Source organism: Hibiscus syriacus, unplaced genomic scaffold (genome assembly GCF_006381635.1).
Source record: "Hibiscus syriacus cultivar Baekdansim isolate YM2019G1 unplaced genomic scaffold, ASM638163v2 tig00110864_pilon, whole genome shotgun sequence".
In the NCBI taxonomy this organism is placed as follows: Eukaryota; Viridiplantae; Streptophyta; class Magnoliopsida; order Malvales; family Malvaceae; genus Hibiscus; species Hibiscus syriacus.
Window position 1 is genome coordinate 2,275,401 of NW_024062893.1, and position 19,978 is coordinate 2,295,378.

General features: G+C 40.5%; 1 pseudogene; it reads right to left on the bottom strand.

Annotated features, from left to right (window-relative positions):
• Window positions 1-79: 79 nt before the first annotated feature.
• Window positions 80-17,982, bottom strand: LOC120143791 (annotated as a pseudogene).
• Between the last annotated feature and the right edge of the window lie 1,996 nt (window positions 17,983-19,978).

Genomic DNA, 19,978 nt, shown 5'->3' on the forward strand with positions numbered 1-19,978 from the left:
AAATTATTCTAAGGGAAGTTTTGAGCTGAAAAATTAATGAGAGAGTTTAATGAAATAATAATAGCAGAAGCCTTACAAAATTTAGGTCAGCTGAGCTGAGAGTGCAAACCTAAGTAAACACCAAGCTGCTCCAAAACACCAGACCAAAAATCTTAACTAGTATTATATCCTAAGTTCTATGGACCAACATAAAGCTTTGAATGGGTAAGAAACTCCAAAATCTCTGATGCGTAATTTAGTAGCCATAATTGTAACCCAAATTTGACCGGAACCGGAAATCGTGATGATCATAATCAATCGGCCGTACGACCACAGCTTCTCGCTTCCCATCTTTATCTTGAACTGCCCCGAAAACAATCTCATTTGTTTTCTCATCGTTTTTTTGCTGGTAACACGTACGCGGGGTGGATGGCTGATGGCGATGGTGAAGATGCTGCGGTTTCTGCTGCTGTTCCATATCATCATCCCATCCACTGTAGAAGGCCCGGCTTTGGCGCAACTGATGGTGTCTGCATCTTTGGACAAGAAAGGGTATGTTTTTCGTGGAGTAGGGATTCGAGCATCGATTGATGGGGGTTCATTTTCATGTGGTATCACATAGCTCTCTTGTGCAGGCCAGGGCATTGTGTGCTCCAGTTGTTGCTGGTGCTAGATCTGATATTGATAGCTTACTAATTCCTTTCTAAAACAGGGGAAAACACCTTTGAAAATCTCCAAAGCGGATAAAACGCCATTGACAAAATACTTCCCGAGGGATCCAAGGAAGCCTTCTTGCTTCTTTTGCTCATCTTTGGTCAGAATTAACGGTGGCCTGACTGATTTCAACGGTTTCTGAGACGGACAAGATAAAGCAGCATTTACTTTAACCGAATCCTGATGCTTCAAAAAAAAAAACACCCTTTTATAAGATTTCGGAACCTTTACTAGATCAGTGCTAATATTTCCATTTCATTGGATGAATAATGAAAACATAAAGAATTTCAAGTTTCGATTGCGCAGCTTATGATCGAGGAACACTTTTGTAAATGATAGATTCACATATAATAACACTGAATATTTACATTCTGGGTTGATACAATGGTGCCCACTCTATGTTGCATCAAAGCTAACATGTAACCCAAGAAGCCAGCAGCAACAAGAACAGCAATTCCTGCAATGACAAATATTATAGTGTACTGTAAGCCTCTAAATATCAGAAACTAATGAAGATCGACTTTCGGTGGATTAGTTTACTAAGAGGAAAACCATTTCCGTACTGATAGGCACAGTCGTCAAAATGCAGTTGAATCTCTCTAATTGCTCGGTTTCCTCTATCTATCACGAGAAGAGAGCAACTGCTTCCAACAAAAACTACATCAAAATCATTAGAAAACTGTAACAACCCGAATATTTATAAAATAATATTTAATTGAAATTGGAGGTTAATTGTGAAAATTGGTAAATTGTTGGTGACTAAATCAAAATTTATGAGAGTTTATAGGCTATTTTAGAAGTAAAGGAAATCCAGGGACCAAGCCTTGCATTTACCCTAAAACTGTCGGCAGCTTTGGGTGATTATAAGCGTGCATTTGGTTCTGATTTTCAGAACCAAAATGCTCCCAATTTTCCTTTCTCATACGCCGTTTCCAACTCCGATTCCGACGCCGTCCAAATTCCGATCGTCGTTTTAAAACCACCGTTGTGTTCATCATCGAGCGTGGAACAAATCCTTCAATTTAATTGAAACGAAATGCTGCCAAACGTCGGGAATTTACAATCAAAGTCTCGACGTTTTTGTTAGCTCTATCGCCGGGAAAATCTTAAATTCACCGTCGATCGTTGCTCCGTTTACGACACCTCCTGCACCATCGTGTTCCTTGTGTCGTTTCGAGTCCGTCGGTGTCAACCTTGTTCGACGTCGACGGCGGCGCGTGAGGAGGTGGAGCAGTCAAAGATTCGGCCGAGTTGAAATCGAGCTTTCCGCGGTTCAAAAATTTGAACCGATTTTTGTAAGTATCTCGAAATCGCTTAAAATAACTTTTAGAAATTTTTCTGGAATTTTCAGACCCCCGGAGGAGGCCTCACGCGCCACACGCACCGCCGCAGGGAGAGTGGAGGGCTGGAAACCGGTTTGACCGGTTTTCAACCGCTGACCGGTTCGAACCGATTTGACCGGTCTAAACCGGTTTGACCGGTCTGACCCGACCCGACCCGACTGACCCGACCCGACTGACCCGACCCGACCGTTGACTGTGACCATTGACCGTTGACTTCCTTTGACCAAAACTTAAAATGGCTTTGACAGACACTTAAACGATCGTAAATCTTTTACGAGTATACCTATTCTGATAGTTTTCGACGTCCCGAATCCGTTTCCGAAGTCCGTTTTGTCAAATTCGAACCCGAAGGCCTCCAAATTGATAGTCAAAGTGGTTGACTTTGACTTTGACCAAGAATCTGAATTTTCGAAAATTCATACTTTATGTTTTTGATGATTGATTGTTCCGCAATCCGTTTGGCCAAATTCAGACTCGAAATACCCAAAATGATAGTCAAACCGAAAAAATGCTTATATACTTAAGAATTTTAGCTTTGAACAATTAAGTAAGATTTGGGGTTGATTAATTATTATTGTTTGAAGGTACAAGAGACTCTCTGGATCGTTCGACAGCTCGACCCAGCTCTTCTAGATCAGTTAAACCACGTATACCAGTATTCACCCGTTCAAAAATTGTAGCAGAGCATGGTGAAACCAGCAATCAGTAGATCTACTATCTGAACCCATTATCGAGGTGTGTTCCTGTTTACTACATAATGGTTTTATGTTTTGAAATATGGTACATTGAAATCTATGGATTATTGTGGTACACCGATTTATTGTTGATGATTATGGACTTTGATGACTGGTTATGGATATTGATTTGAGATGGATGAACTACAATTGTATAGCTCTGATCAAGCTAATAAACATGCTAATGTGATTTAAGGGCCCCAAGATGTTTCATTAGGTCAGCTTTCCTTTGCTGTGTGCTTAGGGTAAGCTATATGGACTTATTGACTGGGCTTAAGGATACAAGCTTCATAGCCTATCCTTAAGTCGGTTTATTTGCTATGTGCATAAAGTAAGCTATATGGAAAATAATTTTAGGAACTACTGATGGTGTACCAGAAAAGGGTTTAAACTATGATTTTCAAAAGTTAAACTCTTTACGTTGTGAGATTTACTGGACTATGATTTGTTTAATGTACCTATTGTGATTTATGGTAATGTTGGGACACACTGAGCCTAACTCACCTTTCGAAAATGTTTTTCCCCTTTCAGATACTGTTGGTAGATACCTCGGTTCGAGCACTTGGAGGATCAACATATCTCTTGAAGAATATCTGATTGTAATATTTTAAACTTGCAGTTAACTTATTCTGGTGCATGGACCTATTTAAAGCATTGGTTTTGAAATATTTTACAAAACAAGTTACAAAGGCCATGTCACAAAATTATTAAGATTTTTAAATTGTGTTCGAGACTCCAAGTGCTTATCTAATCCAAAGTTTTATCTTCTGTAGTAAACTTGAGATCCATCAAAATGAGTGCTAGACATAGTCGTCGAACTAGCCGTGGACGAGGTCGAGTGGATAGATTTGCAGATCCGATTGATGAGATACGGGTAGATCCCCCACCTCCGATAGGTGATCCTGCTCCTACGACCCCAACGAATCTGCCTCATGCCGCTGGTATTGGCATGACTACACCGATCATAGGAGCGACCAATATTGAGTCAGAGTCTACCGGAGTTGCTTTGGATGAGAATTTTGGTAGACAATTTCTGCAGTTGATACAGGGAGCAGTCAGAGCTACTGGTGTTGTATCAGAGGTTCCTATTTCGCAGACTTTGATTGCCAATGGAGTTAGAACTTTTGGGGGACAGATTGGTGGAGCTCCTACTGAAGCTGAGGATTGGCTCCAGGATACAGAGAGACGCATGGATCAGTTGGGTTTAGACTCAACTAAGAGATATCAGGGTGCTGTGGCGATGTTAGATGGCAATGCCTACACTTGGTGGTAGTCAGTGACCAGTAGTGTTCCTATCGATCGTTTGACCTGGAATTTCTTTAAGTATCGCTTTCGGAGTCATTTTCTTGGAGAGCGCTACTTAGCTCAGAGACGTCAGCAGTTTCAAGACTTGGTTCAGGGAAACATGACTATTTCTGAGTATGAGATCGAGTTCTTGAAGTTGCTGAAGTATAGATTCAGTATGGTACCTACTGAGAGAGATCGATGTCGTAAATTTGCCCTTGGACTCAGATACGAGCTACGTAGGCAAGTTGTAACCCATCAGGATGAGATATTTGATGTGCTGGTGGGTAGAGCCAAAGATGCTGAAGAGATGGAGGTTTTAGCTTCTGGTAGAGAGCGTGCTGAACAGGAACAATCTAAGAAATTTTCAGGCCCGATAGAGTCATCAGAAAAGTCCGGGAAAAGGACTCGTACTTCAGTCCCTCAGAGAAGCAATACACGTTTCAAGCCTGCAGCATCCTCACCGTTAGTTGGTATTTGAGGCGATTCCTCGTCGTATTATCATGGGTTCCTCTGTGAGTTTTGTGGTAAACAACACACAGGAGAGTGTCATAAGAAGATGGGTCTTTACTATCAGTGTGGATCTAGTGGTCATTTTTGGAGGGATTGTCCTCAGCTAGCTTTGTTTGAGCAGACCGCTACTCAGACTCCTGTGCGTTCTCAGACTATAGTACAGACTCCAATTAGAGATCGTAGCCAAGTAAAGGCTCGTGGTTCAGCGTCCAGGACTGACAGTATAGCCCGGCCTCAGCAAAATAGAGGGCCAACAGTTTCTGAGGCTAGACAACCAGCTTTGGTTTATGCCACTAGACGTCGGGATGACAGAGATGAGCCTGAGGTTATTACAGGTACATTTACTATTTATTCTATCCCATACTTTGCATTACTGGACAATGGCTCCACTCACTCCTATGTATCGAGCTCGGTATCTTGAAACCTTCAGATTCCGATCGAGAACACTAAAAATACTATTACAGCTACAAGTCCAGTAGGACAAGCAATATTAGTGAATAAAGTATTTTGGCGTTGTCCTCTCGAGGTTCAGGGAGAAATTTTTCTCGCTAATCTTATGGAACTTCCTTTAGAGGAGTTCGATCTAATTCTTCGGATGGATTGGTTGAATAAACACAAGGTAAATCTGGATTGTGAATACAAGCGGGCTACTCTAAAGACTTCAGATGGTCGGACCGTTGTGTTAATTGGTGAACGGCGTGGCTATCTCTCCAACATAGTTTCAGCGATGGAAATTGATCGTATGATCCGGAAGGGGTATGAGACTTTCATTGCTTGTATTTTGAACACTAAATGTTCATTGTCCACGATCGAAGAGATCCGTACAGTTAGTGAGTTTCCTGATGTCTTTCTAGAGGAGTTGCCTGGTTTACCTCATGATAGAGAGGTAGAGTTCGAGATAGAGACTTATCCCGGGATCTGCACCTATTTCTATGGCACCTTATCACATGGCTCCAAAAGAACTTAAAGAGTTGAAGGTCCAATTGCAAGAATTATTCGATCGAGGATTTATTTGGCATAGTACTTCACCATGGGGAGCTCTAGTTCTGTTCGTGAAAAAGAAGGATGGGTCGCTAAGATTATGTATTGACTATCGGAAGTTGAATCAGATGACGGTCAAGAATAAATATCCACTACCCAGGATTGATGACTTATTTGATCAGTTGCGAGGAGCTATTGTATTCTCTAAGATTGATCTTCGTTCGGGTTATTATCAATTGAAAGTTAAAGGATCTGATATTGCCAAGACGGCCATTCGCACTAGATATGGTCATTATGAATTCTTAGTGATGCCTTTTGGTTTGATGAATGCTCCTGCAGCTTTCATTGATTTGATGAATCGGGTGTTCCGACCATATTTGGATCAATTTATGGTGGTCCTTATTGATGATATTCTGATCTATTCTCATACTGAGGCAGAGCATGACGAGCATTTGAAAATCGTTCTACGGACTTTGAGAGAGCATCGTCTATATGCCAAACTAAGCAAGTGTGAATTTTGGCTTCAAGAAGTGTCGTTTCTGGGGCATATTATTTCTGCGCGAGGTATTCAGGTCGATCCAAGCAAGATCGAGGCTATTGTAAATTGGAAACGACCCAAGAATATCTCTGAAATCCGCAGTTTCTTGGGCTTGGCTGGTTATTATCGACGTTTTGTTGAGGGCTTCTCGATCATTGCTTCTCCTTTGACAAAGTTGTTAAGGAAGAATGTGCCGTTTGACTGGGGTGAGGCACAACAGGAGAGCTTTGAGAAATTAAAGGCAGTATTGACTCAAGCACCAGTGTTGATTCAACCCAGAGTCCGGGAAGGATTTTACAGTGTATAGTGATGCGTCACACTCAGGACTCGGCTGTGTTCTAATGCAGGAAGGTAAGGTAGTGGCTTATGCATCCCGTCAGTTGTGACCGTATGAGTGTAATTATCCTACTCATGATTTGGAGTTAGCAACAGTGATTTTTTCCTTGAAGATTTGGAGACACTATCTTTATGGAGAGAAGTGTTACATTTTCACGGATCATAAGAGTTTAAAGTATCTTCTGACCCAGAAAGAGCTTAATTTGAGACAGCGACGATGGCTAGAGCTTCTAAAGGATTATGATTGCGTGATTGATTATCACCCTGGTAAAGCTAATATTGTAGCAGATGCTTTGAGTCGAAAGACGGTAACAGAGTTGAGATCTTTAATGGCCAGGATGAATTTATATGAAGATGGCACTCTGTTAGCAGAATTACAAGTTAAGCCGACCTTGGTTGATGAGATCAAAGCTAAGCAGCCCCTTGATAGCTCCTTGCTTTCCATCTTTGAGCAAGTAGAGCAAGGGACAAGCTCAGATTACGCCCTTGATCAGGATGAAGTTTTATGCTTCAAAGGTCAGTATTGTATGCCGGATGATGCTGAGTTGAGGCAGACTATCCTCACGGAGGCTTATAGTCCATATGCTATGCACCCCGGGAGATAATGTTATCGGAATTTGAGAGAGAGGTATCATTGGGTCGGTATGAAGAAGGACATCTCGAATTTTGTGTTAGCAGAATTACAAGTTAAGCCGACCTTGGTTGATGAGATCAAAGCTAAGCAGCCCCTTGATAGCTCCTTGCTTTCCATCTTTGAGCAAGTAGAGCAAGGGACAAGCTCAGATTACGCCCTTGATCAGGATGAAGTTTTATGCTTCAAAGGTCAGTATTGTATGCCGGATGATGCTGAGTTGAGGCAGACTATCCTCACGGAGGCTTATAGTAGTCCATATGCTATGCACCCCGGTGGAGATAAGATGTATCGGAATTTGAGAGAGAGGTATCATTGGGTCGGTATGAAGAAGGACATCTCGAATTTTGTGGTGAGGTGTTTGACTTGTCAGCAAGTTAAGGCAGAACATCAACATCTATCAGGTTTGTTACAACCTATCAAGATTCCTGAATGGAAATGGGAGCGAATTACTATGGATTTTGTTACTGGTTTACCTATGACTCCTTCGAAAAAGGACTCAATTTGGGTGATTATTGATAGACTTACAAAGTCAGCTCACTTCATTCCTGTACGGGTAAATTATACGTTGGACAAGTTGGCGAGGTTATATATTTCAGAGATTATTAGATTGCATGGTGTTCCATTATCTATCATTTCAGATCGAGATCCGAAATTTACTTCGAGATTTTGGAAGGCGCTACATACGGCTTTGGGTACGAGATTGGATTATAGTACCTCCTTCCACCCACAAACTGATGGTCAATATGAGAGAGTAATTCAAATTCTGGAGAATATGTTACGTGGTTGTGTAATTGATTTTCATGGTAGCTGGGAGAACTTTTTGCCTTTGGCTGAATTCGCTTATAATAACAGTTATCATACCAGCATTCATATGGCACCCTATGAAGCACTCTATGGGCGTAGGTGTCGCACCCCGATTTATTGGACTGAGTTGCATGATAAGAAGACTTTGGGACCTGAGTTAGTGCGGGAGACAGAGGACACAGTCAGATTGATCCGTGACCGTCTGAAAGAGGCATTTGATAGGCAGAAATCTTTTGCAGATCAGAGAATGAAAGATATACAGTTTGAGGTTGGAGATCAGGTCTTTTTAAAAGTTTCACCCTGGAAGAAAGTATTGAGATTTGACCGGTTCGAACCGGTTTGACCGGTCTGACCCGACCCGACCCAACCGTTGACCGTTGACCGTGACCGTTGACTTCCTTTGACCAAAACTTAAAATGGCTTTGACCGACCCTTAAACGACCGTAAATCTTTTCCGAGTATACCTATTATGATAGTTTTCGACGTCCCGAATCCGTTTCCGAAGTCTGTTTCGTCAAATTCGAACCCGAAGGCCTCTAAATTGACGTCAAAGTGGTTGACTTTGACTTTGACCAAGAATCTGAATTTTTGAAAATTCATACTTTATGTTTTTCAACGTCCTGATTCCGATTTCGCAATCCGTTTGGCCAAATTCAGACTCGAAATACCCAAAAATGATAGTCAAACCTGAAAAATGATTATATATTTAAGAATTTTAGCTTTGAACAATTAAGTAAGATTTGAGGTTGATTAATTATTATTGTTTGAAGGTACAAGAGACTCTCCGGATCATTCGATAGCTCGACCCAGGTCTTCTAGATCAGTTAAACCACGTATACCAGTGTTCACCCATTCGAAAACTATAACAGAGCGTGGTAAAACCATCAATCAGTAGATCTACTATTTGAACCCATTATCTAGGTGTGTTCCTATTTACTACATAATGGTTTTATATGTTTTGAAATATGGTACATTGAAATCTAGGATTATTATTGTTGGTACACCGATTTATGTTGATGATTTTGGACTTTGATGACTGGTATATGGATATTGATTTGAGATGGATTGAACTACAATTGTATAGCTCTGATCAAGCTAATAAACAGGCCTAATGTGACTCTTGAGGGCCCCAAGATGTTTCATTAGGTCGGCTTTCCTTTGCTGTGTGCTTAGGGTAAGCTATATGGACTTATTGACTTGGGCTAAGAATACAAGCTCATAGCCTATCCTTAAGTCGGCTTTCTTTTTGCTATGTGCATAAGTAAGCTATATGGAAAATAATTTTGGGAACTACTGATGGTGTACCAGAAAAGGGTTTAAAACTATGATTTCAAAAGTTAAACTCTTTTACGAATTTGTGAGATTACTGGACTTGATTGTTAATGTACTATTGTGATTTATGGTAATGTTGGGATACATGAGCCTAGCTCACCTTTCGAAAATGTTTTCCCCTTTCAGATACTGTGGTTAGATACCTCGGTTCGAGCACTTGGAGGATCAACATATCTCTTGAAGTATATCTGATTGTAATATTTTAAACTGCAAGTTGACTTATTCTGGTGACATGGACCTATTTTAAAGTATTGGATTTTATAATGATGATACTTTGCTATTACTTTCAGTTTATCGTGGTTTTGATTTTTAAGATATGTTTTAAATAATTATACTGATTGGTTTTATATTAAGAGTTGAGTTTAATAGTATAATTTAACCATTGGACCGTGTATGAGACCCATATTGAAAATACGGTTTTGAAATATTTTACAAAAACAGTTACAAAGGCCATGTCACAAAATAATAAGATTTTTAAATTGTGTTCGAGACTCCAAGTGCTTATCTAACCCTAAGTTTTATCTTCTGTAAACTTGAGATCCATCAAATGAGGCTAGACATAGTCGTCGAACTAGCCGTGGACGAGGTCGAGTGGCTAGATTTGCAGTTCCGATTGATAGATACGGGTAGATCCCCCACCTCCGATAGTGATCCTGCTCCTATGACCCACGAATCTGCCTCATGCCGCTGGTATTGGCATGACTACACCGATCATAGGAGCGACCAATATTGAGTCAGAGTCTACCGGAGTTGCTTTGGATGAGAATTTTGGTAGATTTCTGCAGTTGATACATGGAGCAGTCAGAGCTACTGGTGTTGTATCAGAGGTTCCTATTCGCAGACTTTGATTGCCAATGGAGTTAGAACTTTTGGGGGACAGATTGGTGGAGCTCCTACTGAAGCTGAGGATTGGCTCCAGGATACAGAGAGACGCATGGATCAGTTGGGTTTAGACTCAACTAAGAGATATCAGGGTGCTGTGGCGATGTTAGATGGCAATGCCTACACTTGGTGGTAGTCAGTGACCAGTAGTGTTCCTACCGATCGTTTGACCTGGAATTTCTTTAAGGATCGCTTTCGGAGTCGTTTTCTATGAGAGCGCTACTTAGCTCAGAGACGTCAGCAGTTTCAAGACCTGGTTCAGGGAGACATGACTGTTTCTGAGTATGAGATCGAGTTCTTGAAGTTACTGAAGTATGGATTTAGTATGGTACCTACTGAGAGAGATCGATGTCGTAAATTTTCCCTTGGACTCAGATACGAGACACGTAGGCAAGTTGTAACCCATCAGGATGAGATATTTGATGTGCTGGTGGGCAGAGCCAAAGATGCTGAAGAGGTGGAGGTTTTAGCTTATGGTAGAGAGCGTGTTGAACAGGAATGATCTAAGAAATTTGCAGGTCCGATGGAGTCATCAGCACAGTCCGGGAAAAGGGCTCGTACTTCAGTCCCTCAGAGAAACAATACACGTTTCAGGCCTGCAGCATCCTCACCGTTAGTTGGCAGTCGAGGTGGTTTCTCGTCGTATTATGATGGGTTCCTCTGTGAGTTTTATGGTAAACAACACACATGAGAGTGTCGTAAGAAGATGGGTCTTTGCTATCAGTGTGGATCTAGTGGGCATTTTCGGAGGGATTATCCTCAGCTAGCTTCGTTTGAGCAGACCGCTACTCAGACTCCTGTGCGTTCTCAGACTACAGTATAGACTCCAATTAGAGATCGTAGCCAAGTAAAGCGCGTGGTTCAGCGTCCAGGACTGACAGTAGAGCCCGACCTCAGCAAAATAGAGGGCCAACAGTTTCTGAGGCTAGACAACCAGCTTTGGTTTATGCCACTAGACGTCGGGATGACAGAGAAGAGCCTGAGGTTATTGCAGGTACATTTACTATTTATTCTATCCCATACTTTGCATTACTGGACAATGGCTCCACTCACTCCTATGTATCGAGCTCGGTATCTCGAAACCTTTAGATTCCGATCGAGAACAATAAAAATTCTGTTACAGTTACGAGTTCAGTAGGACAAGCGGTATTAGTGAATAAAGTATTTTGGCGTTGTCCTCTCGAGGTTCAGGGAGAAATTTTTCTCGCTGATCTTATGGAACTTCCTTTAGAGGAGTTCGATCTAATTCTTAGGATGGATTGGTTGAATAAACACAAGGTAAATCTGGATTGCGAATACAAGCGGGCTACTCTAAAGACTTCAGATGGTCGGACCGTTGTGTTAATTGGTGAACGGCGTGGCTATCTCTCCAATATAGTTTCAGTGATGGAAATTGATCGTATGATCCGGAAGGGGTATGAGACTTTCATTGCTTGTATTTTTAACACTAAGGTTCATTGTCCACGATCGAAGAGATCCGTACAGTTAGCGAGTTTCCTGATGTCTTTCCAGAGGAGTTGCCTGGTTTACCTCCTGATAGAGAGGTAGAGTTCGAGATAGAGACTTATCCGGGATCTGCACCTATTTCCATGGCACCTTATCGCATGGCTCCAAAAGAACTCAAGGAGTTGAAGGTCCAATTGCAAGACTTATTCGATCGAGGATTTATTCGGCATAGTACTTCACAAAGGGGAGCTCCAGTTCTGTTCGTGAAAAAGAAGGATGGGTCGCTAAGATTATGTATTGACTATCGGAAGTTGAATCAGATGACGGTCAAGAATAAATATCCACTACCCAGGATTGATGAATTATTTGATCAGTTGCGAGGAGCTACTGTATTCTCTAAGATTGATCTTCGTTCGGGTTATTATCCATTGAAAGTTAAAGGATCTGATGTTGCCAAGACGGCCATTCGCACTAGATACGGTCATTATGAATTCTTAGTGATGCCTTTTGGTTTGATGAATGCTCCTGCAGCTTTCATGGATTTGATGAATCGCGTGTTCCGACCATATTTGGATCAATTTGTGGTGGTCTTTATTGATGATATTCTGATCTATTCTCGTACTGAGGCAGAGCATGACGAGCATTTGAAAATCGTTCTGCGGACTTTGAGAGAGCATCGTCTATATGCCAAACTAAGCAAGTGTGAATTTTGGCTTCAAGAAGTGTCGTTTCTGGGGCATATTATTTCTGCGCGAGGTATTCAGGTCGATCCAAGCAAGATCGAGGCTATTGTAAATTGGAAACGACCCAAGAATATCTCTGAAATCTGCAGTTTCTTGGGCTTGGCTGGTTATTATCGACGTTTTGTTGAGGGCTTCTCGATCATTGCTTCTCCTTTGACAAAGTTGATAAGGAAGAATGTGCCGTTTGACTGGGGTGAGGCACAACAGGAGAGCTTTGAGAAAATAAAGACAGTATTGACTCAAGCACCAGTGTTGATTCAACCAGAGTTCGGGAAGGATTTTACAGTGTATAGTGATGTGTCATACTCAGGACTCGGCTGTGTTCTAATGCAGGAAGGTAAGGTAGTGGCTTATGCATCCCGTCAGCTGCGACCGCATGAGTGTAATTATCCTACTCATGATTTGGAGTTAGCAACAGTGATTTTTTCCTTGAAGATTTGGAGACACTATCTTTATGGAGAGAAGTGTTACATTTTCACGGATCATAAGAGTTTAAAGTATCTTCTGACCCAGAAGGAGCTTAATTTGAGACAGCGACGCTGACTAGAGCTTCTAAAGGATTATGATTGCGTGATTGATTATCACCTTGGTAAAGCTAATATTGTAGCGGATGCTTTGAGTCGAAAGACGATAACAGAGTTAAGATCTTTAATGGCCAGGAAGAATTTATATGACGATGGCACTCTGTTAGCAGAATTACAAGTTAAGCCGACCTTGGTTGATGAGATCAAAGCTAAGCAGCCCCTTGATAGCTCCTTGCTTTCCATCTTTGAGCAAGTAGAGCAAGGGACAAGCTCAGATTACGCCCTTGATCAGGATGAAGATTTATGCTTCAAAGGTCGGTATTGTGTGTCGGATGATGCTGAGTTGAGGCAGACTATCCTCACGGAGGCTCATAGTAGTCCATATGCTATGCACCCCTGTGGAGATAAGATGTATCGGAATTTGAAAGAGAGGTATCATTGGGTCGGTATGAAGAAGGACATCTCGAATTTTATGGCGAGGTGTTTGACTTGTCAGCAAGTTAAGGCGGAAAATCAACATCCATCAGGTTTGTTACAACCTATCAAGATTCCTGAATGGAAATGGGAGCGTATTACTATGGATTTTGTTACTGGTTTACCTATGACTCCTTCGAAAAAGGACTCAATTTGGGTGATTGTTGACAGACTTACAAAGTTAGCTCACTTCATTCCTGTACGGGTAAATTATACGTTGGAAAAGTTGGCGAGGTTGTATATTTCAGAGATTGTTAGATTGCATGGTGTTCCGTTATCTATCATTTCAGATCGAGATCCGAGATTTACTTCGAAATTTTGGAAGGCGCTACATACGGCTTTGGGTACGAGATTGGATTATAGTACCTCCTTCCGCCCACAAACTGATGGTCAATCTGAGAGAGTAATTCAGATTCTGGAGGATATGTTACGGGGTTGTGTAATTGATTTTCATGGTAGCTGGGAGAACGTTTTGCCTTTGGCTGAATTCGCTTATAATAACAGTTACCAGACCAGCATTCGTATGGCACCCTATGAAGCACTCTATGGGCGTAGGTGTCGCACCCCGATTTGTTGGACTGAGTTGCTTGATAGGAAGACTTTGGGACCTGAGTTAGTGCGGGAGACAGAGGACACAGTCAGATTGATCCGTGACCGTCTGAAAGAGGCATTTGATAGGCAGAAATCTTTTGCAGATCAGAGAAGGAAAGATATATAGTTTGAGGTTGGAGATTAGGTCTTTTTAAAAGTTTCACCCTGGAAGAAAATATTGAGATTTGGACGTAAGGGTAAACTGAGTCCGCGATTTATTGGGCCGTATCGTATTCTGAAGAATGTTGGACCTGTTGCTTATCAGCTCGAGTTGGCTTCCCATCTTAGTCGTATTCATAATGTTTTTCATGTGTCTTTGTTAAGGCGATACCGTCCAGATCCAAGTCACATCATTAAGGTTGAGGAAGTAGAGCTGAGACCTGATTTATCATATGAGGAGGAGCCCATTCAAATCTTAGAAAGAGATGAGCGAGTTCTTCGGAATAGGCGTATTCCAATGGTCAAAGTTCAATGGAGTAACCGAGGCCTCTCAGAAGCTCCTTGGGAGACATTGAAGTCAATGGAGGCTCAGTTTCCTCAACTGTTCTCATAAGGTAAATTTCGAGGATGAAATTTCTTGTAGAGGGGGAGAATTGTAACAACCCGAATATTTACAAAATAATATTTAATTGAAATTGGAGGTTAATTGTGAAAATTGGTAAATTGTTGGTGACTAAATCAAAATTTATGAGAGTTTATAGGCTATTTTAGAAGTAAAGGAAATTCAGGGACCAAGCCTTGAATTTACCCTAAAACTGTCGGCAGCTTTGGGTGATTATAAGCGTGCATTTGGTTCTGATTTTCAGAACCAAAATGCTCCCAATTTTCCTTTCCCATACGCCGTTTCCAACTCCGATTCCGACGCCGTCCAAATTCTGATCGTCGTTTTAAAACCACCGTTGTATTCATCATCGAGCGTGGAACAAATCCTTCAATTTAATTGAAGCGAAACACTGCCAAACGTCGGGAATTTACAGTCAAAGTCTCGACGTTTTTGTTAGCTCTATCGTTGGGAAAATCTTAAATTCACCGCCGATCGTTACTCCGTTTACGACACCTCCTGCATCATCGTGTTTCTTATGTCGTTTCGAGTCCGCCGGTGTCAACCTTGTTCGCCGTCGACGGCGGCGCGTGAGGAGGTGGAGCAGTCAAAGATTCGACCGAGTTGAAATCGAGCTCTCCGCCGTTCAAAAATTTGAACTGATCTTTGTAAGTATCTCGAAATCGCTTAAAATAATTTTTAGAAATTTTTCCAGAATTTTTAGACCCCGGAGGAGGCCTCACGCGCCACACGCGCCACACGACCCGACTGATCCGACCCGACCCGACTGACCCGACCGTTGACCGTTGACCGTGACGGTTGACCGTTGACTTCCTTTGACCAAAACTTAAAATGGCTTTGACCGACCCTTACACGATCGTAAATCTTTTTCGAGTATACCTATTCTGATAGTTTTCGACGTCCCGAATCTGTTTCCGAAGTCCGTTTCATCAAATTCGAACCCGAAGGCCTCCAAATTGACGGTCAAAGTGGTTGACTTTGACTTTGACCAAGAATCTGAATTTTTGAAAATTCATACTTTATGTTTTTCGACGTCCTGATTCCGACTCGAAATACCCCAAAATGATAGTCAAACCCAAAAAATGCTTATATACTTAAGAATTTTAGCTTTGAACAATTAAGTAAGATTTGGGGTTGATTAATTATTATTGTTTGAAGATACAAGAGACTCTCAAGATTATTCGACAGCTCGACCCAGCTCTTCTAGATCAGTTAAACCACGTATACCAGTATTCACCTGTTCAAAAACTGTAGCAGAGCGTGGTGAAACCAGCAATCAATAGATCTACTATCTGAACCCATTATCGAGGTGTGTTCTTGTTTACTACATAATGGTTTTATATGTTTTGAAATATGGTACATTGAAATCTATGGATTATTATTGTTGGTACACCGATTTATTGTTGATGATTTATGGACTTTGATGACTGGTATATGGATATTGATTTTGAGATGGATTGAACTACAATTGTATAGCTCTGATCAAGCTAATAAACGGGCCTAATGTGACTCTTGAGGGCCCCAAGATGTTTCATTAGGTTGGCTTTCCTTTGCTGTGTGCTTAGGGTAAGCTATATGGACTTATTGACTTGGGCTTAAGGATACAAGCTTCATAGCCTATCCTTAAGTCGGCTTTCTTTTTGCTATGTGCATAAAGTAAGCTATATGGAAAAATAATTTTGGAAACTACTGATGGTGTACAAGAAAAGGGTTTAAACTATGGTTTTCAAAAGTTAAACTCTTTTACGAATTTGTGAGATTTACTGGACTATGATTTGTTTAATGTACCTATTGTGATTTTATGGTAATGTTGGGACACACTGAGCCTAGCTCACCTTTCGAAAATGTTTTTCCCCTTTTAGATACTGTTGGTTAGATACCTCGGTTCGAGTACTTGGAGGATCAACATATCTCTTGAAGTATATCTGATTGTAATATTTTAAACTTGCAAGTTGACTTTATTCTGGTGACATGGACCTATTTTAAAGTATTGGATTTTATAATGATGATACTTTTGCTATTACTATTCAGTTTATCGTGGTTTTGATTTTTAAGATATGTTTTAAATTAATTTATTACTGATTGGTTTTATATTTAAGAGTTGAGTTTTAATAGTATAATTTATTATAATTTCATGTCATGAATAATGTGGTTTTATATTGATTGGATAACGGTTTTGGAAAATGTCTTTGTGATCCACTAAACTTAGTCGAAACGCATAGGCCGGGTCTAGGGGGTTACAAAAACTTTGCATCTTCACTCGGTCCATCTACATGTCCCCCTCCTCGGCTCAATTTCCCACCAGCAATTGTAGTAATACCTGAAGAAGATTTGACTCCTATTAGCAATTCTTCGAGCATTTTAAGACATTGCAAAAAAAATTTAAATTCAAATTATGACAAACACTAAGCTTGACAAAGAGTGATCCTATAAATACTTTTGTGAGAAAAAAAAGAAAAGAAAATACGGTGGCATATATTTAGCATGCAGGATATTAGCAGCACGGAGATGAAATGCAAGGAGCATAAAGGATATAAGACTTATATATAGTTAATCAAATTAACGAGCGATCGGGATTCCTCTTTCAGGAAACTAAGTGATTAAGTTGCTGACCTGAATCACTTATCTTCCTGATTGCCATATTCAGTGTCTGCAATATAAATGTTGCCTCTGTAATCTACTGCTAGCCCTTTAGGATGGTTCATCCTTGCCTCTCTCAGCTTGCCATCGACATGTCAGGGATATCCTTCCAGGGATCCAGCAACCAGCCTCGGTCTACTATCTGCATTTCTCCCATAATTTAATTGAAATAATTACAAGACTTGTCCATGGACAAATCAAGACGATAGCCAGACCGCAGAATTGAATTGATGAATACCATAACTGTACATATAATCAATCTTAACACGATTATACAAAACCGAGGACCACAATAAATTAACATTCCATTTAACTCACCAAACGTCTATGATAGGCACAAAACATTCTTGGTTTACAGCAAAGATTATACAAACAAAGCAAACATCACACTAAGAAAACAAAGCATTATACAAACATTATGAATTATTAGAGGCAAATGCAACAAAAATTAAGAAAGAAGAAACTTCACTTACAAAGAGATAAAGAACTAGACTTCCGATAAAGGTTGCTATTAGCAGAGTCCAAAATCAACAAAAAACTAACGATCTCTGCAAGAAAAAAACAGAGTCAAGCTCATTTGCCATTAAAGCAAAGATTTAGCTTAAATCTAGTAGCGGATCAAAATCGATTGCGTTTGGAAGCTTACTTGCAGGTGAAGAAGTAGTGGGAGCTGAAGTGTCACCTCCAAGAAGAAGAAGAAGCAAAAGTGGAATACCCAAAATCAACACATTCTTACCCATTGCCTCTTTCAGTCAAGCAGAAAAGAAGAAGAAGTAGACACAGCAAAGATCTCTTAGATATGAAGGAATATTCAAGCTTTACACATTGAGAAGAAATGCAAAACGCTATCTGGAATCTGAGTCTTTCCCAGAAAAGTGAATGAACAGTATGAGGTTGAGTAAAACAGTGTGTTTTTCAATGGGGTTTTCTTTTTCCTTTCTGTTGATAATGGAAAAAGAACCAAGGGAAGAGGAAAGGAAAAGAGACGAGAAAAAGGAAGAAAAAGCAATTATAATAATAAGTAGGTTTAAATATACAAAACGGGCTCAATATATGCCTGTTCTTTTAATTTAGTGTTAATATTTTTTTTGTTTTAGTTTGGCGTCTAATATTTTATTTTGTTATTTAAAATGGGTTACGTCGGGATGGACCGTTAGTTTTTCCGTTAAATGACACATGTCATTTTAAAAATATTTAAAATTAAAAAATAAAATTATATTATTTTTTAAAAAGAAAATACAAAAATTTTGAAATAACCCCAAAACTTTGAAAACCTTCATTTCAACCCATTAACCTTTAAACCCGTCATCGAACCACCCTTCTTCGTCCGGTGGTGGTGTACACCACCGCTCCCACCAAACTCAGCAGCAACCGATGACCTCAACCCGACCCTTAGATCACCAGAAATCGATCATCGTCGAGCTTAATCGCAAGGAAACCATTCGGTTGCCCACCTCCTACCTCAGCCACTCCTCGTCGGGAGTTATCACTGCCTAGCCCAGTGCAAGCGCAGTCCTAGACCGGTCATAGCCCAGTCATCCACTCGCCTCCAGTCGTCGCCGTTTGTGGTAGAGTGTCGTTTGAAAGTCTGACAAAAAACCCTCATCACCATTCAATTTTTACGATATTCGATCGAAATCGCAGCCTTTCTGCCTCACCGCCACTGAAGTTGAGCTCGTAGGTCTTGTCCGACCAAAATCCAACCGGTTTAGTAAGCCACCGTCGTCGAGCGGACAACCTTGGAAGAGGGGCGACTGAACGGTTTAGGGGTTGGGGGTTGAAATAAAGGTTTTTAAAGTTTTGGGGTTATTTCAAAAAAAATTAAAAAAAATAAAAATTGTAATATGTCTTATTAGTAAAATGTCTGGTAATTTTAAAAAATTTATTTAAAATTAAAAAAATTATATATTTTAAAAAAAGGAAGCACAAAAATTTTGAAATAACCTCAAAACTTTAAAAACATTTATTTCAACCTCTAACCCCTAAATTATTCGGCCACCCCTCTTCCAAGCTCGTCCGCTAGGCGATGGTGGCTTACCAAACAGGTTTGGTTTTGGTCGGATAGGACCGGCGAGCTCAGCTTCGGTGGTGGTGAGGCGGTAGTTTCGGCCGAAAATCGAAAAAATCGAACGTTGATAGGGGCTTTCCGTCAGACTTTCAAACACCATTCCACCACGAACGGCGACGACTGGAGGCGAGTGGATGACTGGCTATGACCGGTCCGGGACGGCGCTTCCACTGGACTAGGTGGTGATGACTCCCGACTAGTGGTGGCCAAGGTTGGAGGTAGGCGACCGAATGGTTTCCTTGCGATTAAGCTCGACCGTGACCGATTTCGAGTGATCTGAGGGTCTGGTTGAGGTCATTGGTTGCTTCTGAGTTCGGTGGGAGCAGCGGTGTACAACACCACCGGTCGGAGAATGGTGGTTTGGTGACAGGGTTAAAGGTTAATGGGTTGAAATGAAGGTTTTTAAAGTTTTGAGGTTATTTTAAAAAAATTATTATTATTTTTAAAAATATGTAATTTTTTTTTTAATTTTAAATAAAATTTTAAAATTACCAAATCGTGACATGTGTCACTTAACAGAGAAAAACTAATGGTCCGTCACGGCATGAAACATTTTGAGTAACGGAATAAAACGTTAAACACAAAACTAAAACGAAAAAAATATTAGACACTAAAATAAAAAAAACAGAGATACGTTATACACTTTTTATATATTTAAGACTAATTAGTAATAAAGCAAAAGAACCAGAAGGGACTCGATGGGACAGTCAATGAGAGAGAGGAAGTCAATATATGGATCTTCGTGTAAGTTATGGTACGTTTATTGTATTATAATCTTAATATACGGTTAAGAAAATGTTTTACTGGAAATATTAATATATTTTTAATATTGTTAATAAAGCGTTATCTAAAACAT